This window comes from Muntiacus reevesi, chromosome X, assembly GCF_963930625.1.
Source record: "Muntiacus reevesi chromosome X, mMunRee1.1, whole genome shotgun sequence".
In the NCBI taxonomy this organism is placed as follows: Eukaryota; Metazoa; Chordata; class Mammalia; order Artiodactyla; family Cervidae; genus Muntiacus; species Muntiacus reevesi.
The window spans coordinates 135,311,685-135,320,407 of record NC_089271.1 but is presented as its reverse complement, the minus strand read 5'-3'; positions in this window follow the sequence as shown (position 1 = coordinate 135,320,407).

The following is an 8,723-nucleotide window of genomic DNA, read 5'->3' as shown; positions in this document are numbered from 1 at the left end:
TAATGGCAAAGAATCAGAGAGCAGTTCTAAGAAATAAGGATGTCTTGCTTTGCAGCTCTGAGATTTTAAAAGCATCCTTGAAAACACGTAATATCTGATATTTTGAATTTGCTTCCCCTTTTCCTTCCCCCCACACACTAGCTCATAGTGAATGTTGACTAACCAATTCTCCATGGAGCACTTCAGAATACAGAGGGGAGAAAGCCTCGTTGCGCCTCGTTGTGGAATAGGAGTACACTGCTGACATGGTCCTTAGGCCTGGCATAGGACTAGAAAATTCTGGAATAATATTTTAATTCTTTTCACAAGTATTTAACAAATGCTTACTATATGTCAGGACTCTGTCAGACACTTAAAATACATTATCTCAATATCTAATCAACCCCCATTTTAGATATGAGTAGAATGAAGTTTGGAGAGGTTATGTGGCTTGCCCAGGGTTACACAGCCAGTCAGTGGCAAAGCTGTTATTCTGAATGCAGAGCTATCAGACTCAGAAACTATGTTCCCTTAATGACCTTGACTATAGTAACCATTTCATTACATATATGTATACCAAAACTTCATGTTTGTATCCCTTCAATACATAAAACTTTTATTTAAAAAATAATAAAGAAGCCATGTCCTTTACTTCTAAGCCTTCACTGTAACTTCATACCAATTTATTATCAGAATGGGGAGTAGGAACAAGGAGGTCCCAAATAATATTTTTCTCTGAGCTTTATTAATATCTTGAAGATCTCTTCCCAGGATGGTTTATTTGTATCACTAAAGCTGTGATGTGCAAATAGAAAGGCAACCTTAGATGCATGGTATTACATTGGTTTCCATATTGTTTCCTTGAACTTTAAAGATACACAGAATTAAAGCCTTGTTTTGTTGTCAGGTCATCAGTGCTTTCTAAGGCCATGTGGCCTGTGTAGAGGAGAAAGTGGCAGAACAAAGAGGCCCTTCATGTTCAGGCTCAATGAGCTCATGCTGCACATGAAGGTCCAGGGTACAGAAGCAACATGGAACCCATTGAGCTCAATTGTAAGGGAGAGGTGGGCTGCCAGACAGGATCCTTGGCAGCTTTGAGTCATTACAGGTTTCCTGAGCCCAGTGAATTTACCTGCTTCTCAGTAGTATCTTTATTTGTGCTTCTATTCTCATCAAAAACTGTTGTCATTTCCTTTTCTGTCTGGAGACACTGAAAGCTGCCTCCAGGCAGTATGGTCCCTTGTGTAACCACCAACTCATCAAGATGAAATAGATCTTAGAATTCCCCTTGTTTAAATTTTTCTTCCTTGTTGGGCAGAAAGCATAGTATATCTCACATTTCTAGAGCCTCACCTATTCAGATTATTTATTAGATCAGCAAGCCGTTTGGGGTTTGGAGTAAATAGAAAATGCTGTCCTAGTAGCTCTGGTGTCATTATTTTGTGGTTACAGTGGAAGATATATGGATTGATAGGATTAGAACTTCTTAGACCTGCAAGTCAAAGTCACTCAGTCATGTCCAACTCTTTGCAACCCCATGGACTATACAGTCCATGGAATTCTCCAGGCCAGAATACTAGAGTGGGTAGCCGTTCACTTCTCCAGGGGACCTTCCCAACCCAGGATTCAACCCAGGTCTCCCACATTGCAGGTGGATTCTTTACCAGCTGAGCCACCAGGGAATCCCTCAGACCTGTGAAGCCCTCAGAAACTGAAGAATTGGAGGTAAGACTGGAATGACTACAGCTTGGTTGTTAACTGTTCATTTCTTCATTCATTCCTCCCTTTTTTTTAAATTGAGGAATAATTGTTTTATAATATTGTGTTGATTTCAGGTGTACAGCATAGTTGTTCGTTTTTTTTTTCTGACTATATTCCATTATAGGTTATTACAAGATATTGAGTATAATTCTCTATGTGTGCATGTGAGCTTAGTCATGTCCAATTCTGCAATCCTATGGACTGTAGCCCATCAGGTTCCTCTGTCCATGGGATTGCCCAGGGAAGAATACTGGAGAAGTTGCCATTTCCTACAGCAGGGGATCTTCCCGACTCAGGGATCAAACCCACATCTCCTGCATTGACAGGTGAATTCTTTACCACTGAACCACCCAGGAAACCATAATTCTTTATGCTACATAATAAATCCTTATTGCTAGTATATCTTATATATCTTTGTATCTGTTAACCCCATGCTTCTAATTTATCCCTAACTCCATCAATTTCCCCTTTGATAACCATAAGTCTCTTTTCTACGTCTGTGAGTCTGCTTCTGTTTTGCATATAGATTCATTTGTATCATTTTTTAGATTCCACATGTAAGTGATGTCTTACAATTTTGTCTTTCTCTGACTTATTTCCTTAAGTGTAATCTCTAGGTCCATTCATGTTGCTGCAAGTGACAATATTTCACTTTTAATGGCTAATATTCCATTGTCCATTCCATGTGAGATACACGTACATATATATATATATATATATGTATATATATACACATACATAGATACATCACATATGTGTATATCTTCTTAATCTAGTCATCTATAGATGTGCACTTGAGTTGCTTCCGTGTCTTGGCTATTGTAAATAGTGCTGCTGTGAACATTGGGGTGCATGTATCTTTTCCAATTAGTGTTTTGTTTTCTTTGGATATACACCCAGGATTGGAATTATTGGGTCATACAGTAGCTCTATTTTTTTAGTTTAAGGAACCTCCTTATGGTTCTCCATAGTGGCTGCCTCAATTTAAATTCCTACCAGTGTACAAGGGTTCTCTTTTTCTCCACACCCTCTCTAACATTTATTACTTGTAGACTTTTGGATGATGGCCATTCTGACTGGTGTGAGGTGATACCTCATTGTGGTTTTGATTTTCATTTCTCTAATAATTAGTGATTTGGAGAAATTTTCATGTGCCTGTTGGACATCTGTATGTCTTCTTTGGAAAAAAATGTCTATTTAGATCTTCTGCCCATTTTTTGGAGAAGGCAATGGCACCCTACTCCAGTACTCTTGCCTGGAAAATCCCATGGACGGAGGAGCCTGGTAGGCTGCAGTCCATGAGGTCGCGAAGAGTCGGACACGACTGAGTGAATTCCCTTTCACTTTTCACTTTCATGCATTGGAGAAGGAAATGGCAACCCACTCCAGTGTTCTTGCCTGGAGAATCCCAGGGACAGGGGAGCCTGGTGGGCTTCCGTCGATGGGGTCGCACAGAGTCGGACACGACTGAAGTGACTTAGCAGCAGCAGCAGCAGCAGCCCATTTTTTGATTGGATTGGTTTTAAAAATAATTTTACAAGCTGTTTGTATATTTCCTTCCTTTACACTTTTATTCCAATAACACTTTAATGTTTACTAGATAACAGTGCCTTGGCCCTACCCTCAGGAAGCTCTCATCTTGAAGGAGAGGCTGGATGAACAAGTAAACAGCTGGTCATAATACAGTATGGCCAGTTTTGTGAAGAAGATGCAGTGTCAGACAGTGATTTGAAAGTGCTCAGCTGCTCAGTTGTGTTTGACTCTTTTGAGACCCCATGCTTCGTAGCTTGCTAGGCTTTTCTGTCCATGAGATTCCCCAGGCAAAAATACTGTAGTGGGTTGCCATTTCCTTTTCCAGGGGGTCTTCTTGACCCAGGGATCAAACACGTATCTCCCGTGGCTCCTGAATTGCAGGCGAATTCTTTACTGCTGAGCCATCGGGGAAGCACCATTTAGAAAGTACACTTTTGAAATCAGGTTGATCTGGTTTAAACTCCAGTCTTGCCATTTATTTCCTGTGTGGTTTAGGTAAATTATGAAACTCCTAAGTTAACTCTAAAGCAGCACAGATGGCCAGCAGAACATCTATATGGAACTATTGGGGTTCCAGAAAGCCAGGTGAAAGTGAAAGTGCTCAGTCATATCCAAATCTGCAACCCCATGGACTGCACAGTCCATGGAATTCTCCAGGCCAGAATACTTGAGTGGGTAGCCTTTCCCTTCTCCATGGGATCTTCCCAACCCAAGGATCAAACCCAGGTCTCCTTTATTGCAGATGGATTCCTTACCAGCTGAGCCACAAGGCAAGACCAAGAATACTGGAATGGATAGCCTTTCCTTTCTCCAGTGGATCTTCCCAATCCAGCAATTGAACAGGGGTCTCCTGAATTTCAGGTGGATTCTTTACCAACTGAGTTACCAGGGAAGCCCAGAAAGCCAGGAGGCTGTGATAGCTAACAAGATAGACTTTTACCTTTAAAAATATCCTATGGTGAAGGCAGGCACCAGGCAAGTAGATAGCTGGGGTAAAAGACATTGGCCTATTGGGATGGAGGAGCCAGCCATGAGGACTCTGATCCAGAGCCAAATTCCTAATCCATAAAGCGATTTAGAAAGCAAAGCAGGCTTCAGTCCCAGAGGGAAGACATGACTGAGTTTACAGAGGAGAGGTACAAAGCAGGACTTGGAGAGAAGGATGGAGGTGAAAAATAATCTACAGGTATACTACTTATGGGCTTCCAAGGTGGCACTAGTGGTAAAGAACCTGCCAGCGAATGCAGAAGACATATGAGACATGGGTTCCAACCCTGGGTGGGGAAGATCCCTTGGAGGAGGGCATGGCAACCCACTCCAGTGTTCTTGCCTGGAGACTCCCCATGGACAGAAGAGCCTGGTGGGCTACAGTTCTTAGGGTAACAAGGAGTTAGACACAACTGAAGCAACTTAGCAAGTCACTTAGCACAAGCTACCTATATTCTAAGTAGTGGCTTAGAATATGAGGACGATATGAAGCAGGATAGGAGCCCTGCTGACAGTGCTGGGGGTTGCAGGTATGGCAGCTCTGAGAATGTGCATCTCAGATCTCTGAAACTGCTGGGATACTGACCAGGATGCTGCTATACTCTGAAATGATCACTGCATTTGCATCAAAGTCACACTTCCTATGGGCAGCTCCTACTCAGTGGATGACCCCAGGAGGGACACTAGATAGGCCTGTTCATGGAAGACACTAGACTCCTTTGTTGTTGTTGTTTTTTAAGTTACAAGGCAGTTTAATATCAGCTCCATGTTGTTACTAGATCCAACCTGAAGGAAAAAATGTTAAAAATTTAATATAAAATAGTTTCATATGTCTTCCCTTGTGGCTTAGCTGGTAAAGAATCCATCTGCAGTGCAGGAGACCTGGGTTCGATCCCTGGGTTGGGAAGATCCCCTGGAGAAGGGAAAGGCTACCCACTCCTTTCCGGCCTGAAGAATTCCATGGATAGTTCATGGAGTCACAAAGAGTTGGACAGGACTGAGCAACTTTCACTTCATATTTCTTCTAACATTTAAAATACAAACAAAATATCTCACAGTGTAAATGATTATCAAATAGTTGCTTGTACTCTTTTTTCCAAATTGAAGTATAATTGATTTACAACATTGTGTTAGTTTCAGGTGTACAAAATAGTGATTCAGTCTTTTTTTTAGCTTGTGTTTCAATATAGGTTATTACAAGAAAATGACTGTAATTCCCTGTGCTATACAGTACATCCTGTTTTTTTAATCTATTTCATCTATGGTAGTTTTTCTCTGTTAATCTTATACTCTAATTTATCCCTCCTCAATTTCTGTCCCCTTTGGTAATCATAAGTGGATTTTCTATGTCTCAGTCTATTTCCACTTGGTATGTAGATTAATTTGTGTTATTTTTCAGTTTCCACATATAGGTGATATCACACAGTATTTGTCTTTCTCTGTCCTATTTCACTAAGTATAATGTTCTCTAGGTCCACCCATGTTGCTACAATGGCAATATTTCATTCTTTTTTAAGGCTAAGTAATAATCTACTACATCTATATACCACATGTTCCCTTAATCCAGTCATATGCTGATGGGCACTTGGGTTGTTTCCATGTATTGGCTATGATAAATACTGCTGCTATGAACAGTAAGTGAACTGTGAACTTCCCGATAATCAAGCTGGATTGAGAAAATTCAGAGGAACCAGAGATCAAATTGCCAACATCCGTGGATCATTGAAAAAGCAAGAAAGTTCCAGAAAAACATCTACTTCTGCTTTATTGACTATGCCAAAGCCTTTAACTGTGTGGATCACACCAAACTATGGAAAATTTTTAAAGAGATGGGGCTACCAGACCGGTCGCCTGACCTGCCTCCTGAGAAATCTGTATGCAGGTCAGGAAGAAACAGTTAGAACTGGACATGGAACAACAGACTGGTTCCAAATCGGAAAACGAGTACATCAAGGCTGTATATTGTCACCTTGCTCATTTAACTTATGTGCAGAGTACATCATGATAAACGTTGGGTTGGACGAAGCACAAGCTGGAATCAAGATTGCCAGGAGAAATATCAATAACCTTAGATATGCAGATGACACCACCTTTATGGCAGAAAATAAAGAACTAAAGAGCCTCTTGATGAAAGTGAAAGAGGAGAGCGAAAAAGTTGGGTTAAAGCTCAACATTCAGAAAATGAAGGTCATGACATCTGGTCCCATCACTTCATGGCAAGTAGATGGGGAAACAGTGGAAACAATGACAGACTTTATTTCTTGGGGCTCCAAAATCACTGCAGATGGTGACTACAGCCATGAAATTAAAAGACACTTGCTCCTTGGAAGAAAAGTTATGACCAACCTAGACAGCATATTAAAAAGCAGAGACATTACTTTGCCAACAAAGGTCCGTCTAGTCAAAGTTATTGTTTTTCCAGTAGTCATGTATGGATGTGAGAGTTGGACTATAAAGAAAGCTGAGCACTGAAGAATTGATGCTTTTGAACTGTGGTGTTGGAGAAGACTCCTGAGAGTCCCTTGAACTGCAAGGAGATCCAACCAGTCCATCCTAAAGGAAATCAGCCCTGAACATTCATTGGAAGGACTGATGCTGAAGTTGAAACGCCAATACTTTGGCCACCCGATGCAAAGAATTGACTCATTTGAAAAGACCCTGGTGCTGGGAAAGATTGAAGGTGGGAGGAGAAGGGGACAACAGAGGATGAGATGGTTGAATGTCATCACCAACTCAATGGACATGAGTCTGAGTAAACTCCGGGAGTTGGTGATGGACAGGGAGGCCTGGTGTGCTGCAGTCCATGGGGTCACAAAGAGTCAGAAATGACTGAGTGACTGAACTGAACTCAATTGATGAACACTGGGGTGCATGTATCTTTGCTGGATCAAATGGTAGCTCTATTTCTAGTTTTGGGTAACCTGCATACTCTTTTCCATGACACTGAACTCCTTTGGCTGCCGACTTTGTCTTAAGGACTCCCTGATGGTGATGCTAAACTTTCCTTAGAACTACACCCAGGCTAAGACACTTACCTCTGACTTCCTTCTTTCCTCCCTCTCTTCCTTCTCTCTCCTTCACTCAGGGTCAGACTTGCCTTTCATTGCAGTGCATACTGATGGCTCTCTCAGGCTTTCCTGGCTCCCGTCCCATTTTTCTTTTTTATCACCGGAGTTGCCCCTAATAAATTTCTTGTGTTATTAATTCTATCTTTTTATCTCCTTCATCATGGACCTGGACCAACACAAGGGATCATCTACATGTGTAGTTTAAGGGACCTCAAGTTAAAGGATAGAAAGTTGTAGTTTTCATTGGACATTTAGTCCAGCGGTTTCATATTTCCTTGCATGAAGAATGTAGATTCATTGGGTAAGCTTCAAGGGCCAATCACGGTGCTAGGCTTTAGGAATACAGTAACAAACAAGATGCCCTTACAAAATTTATCAGGAAAGACAGCAGAGATTAGGCAATTAATTGAGAAAATATTTTTGTTGCCTTTTTTTTTTTGATAAAAAGCTAGTGATACAGTGATATAGTTCAAATCCTTTACCATGGCTTATAAATTTTCATGACCTGGCACCTACCTCTCTCTCCATCCTCTTTTCTTACCATATCTATATTGTACTCTTCACCAGAAAGCATGCAGGTCCCAGAACTCTCCATCTTCTTAACTCTAGGTCTTTGCCCAAACTACCCTTTACCCACCAACCTTATTTAGACCATATCCACTCACTAGGCTTATTAGTTCAGTCTTCCCTGAGCAGCTGAAGGTGTTCCTCCTCTATTCTCCAATAGCACCTTCCACCTTTATCACGGATTTCTTTATAGGCAAGTGAGTGGAAAAACACTCAAATGAAAAATGATGTCAGGCACAAGAAATATGCATTCCTTCTTACTAAATCAGTTGGCTCATATTTAAGAAATGGTATCTAAACTTTTTATGCTCAAGCCAGACTTGACTTCTGTTTTGTTCCAGACTGCTAACTGCCTACTCATATCTGTTCTCCCCAGACTCTTCACTAGTACTGTGCCTAGCTAAAAATATCTAGGCTTCCTAGTGTTCTGCAAACAGAGGTGAACAATGAGATACAAGCAGAAATTACGGGGTGGAGCTTCTGGGGAGCCCTTTTTGCCTTTGACCTCCCTTTTACACATTGTCTGGTATTTGTGATGCTTAAAGTTCCAGCAGACCTGGGGACCATGAGGGACAAGTCAAGAGAATTACAAACAGCCCTGACATTCTTGAGCTGCTAAACCAACACCATCAATTGCCTACCTTTGTACTTCTCATTACATGAGACAAATAAACCCTCATGTGTTTCAACCACTGTGATCAATTTTTTTTTTTTTTACACTCACAGGTTATTGTAATGGTGAATCGATCCAACTCAACAAGTTTTGTTCTCTTCTCTTTGACTGTATCCATGCTTGAAATGTCTCCCTTCCTCCTCACCATCTTTTCC